Raw genomic sequence first — 556 nt, 5'->3', positions numbered from 1 at the left:
TGTATCATTTTGATGGCGGATTGTAATCCATAAAGGATTATGTGTTTATGAAACACATGTGAATGAAATTAAATTCTATTCGAGTTATAAATGTGCTTCTAATTACAGATAGCCTGGGATTACAAAGATTTGTATTTTAAAGAAAACTAGTTCGAAGGGAGCATAATTTGCTTTTTGGGTTAAAAGAATTTCTTAATATGACATTCGAATGGTATGACAATTAGAGATTAGACTGTACAGAAACTGAAAATCACACGCTAATACACACTATACTCATAGTCACGCAGTGCTGATGTTAACATTAATAATTTGAGAACTAAGTATAACAATAATAGTAATTTGCTCGGTTTGATGTGATATGAGCTAACCAATCGATTCACTTAATCACCATTGGTAGCACGATTTATTGTAATCCTTTTTTCCTCAGTTGGTCAGAACAAACGTGGCAGACTTGTTACTTACTTGTTCAGATGACAACATACGGTGAAAATTCTTATTTGGGTCATATTCCAAGACGTAGGCTAGAATCTGTGATTGCGAAGTACAGTAAATATCC

The sequence above is a fragment of the Sinocyclocheilus anshuiensis genome, unplaced genomic scaffold, assembly GCF_001515605.1.
Source record: "Sinocyclocheilus anshuiensis isolate Anshui unplaced genomic scaffold, SAMN03320099.WGS_v1.1 scaffold772, whole genome shotgun sequence".
NCBI lineage: Eukaryota > Metazoa > Chordata > Actinopteri > Cypriniformes > Cyprinidae > Sinocyclocheilus > Sinocyclocheilus anshuiensis.
This window is presented reverse-complemented; position numbering follows the sequence as displayed.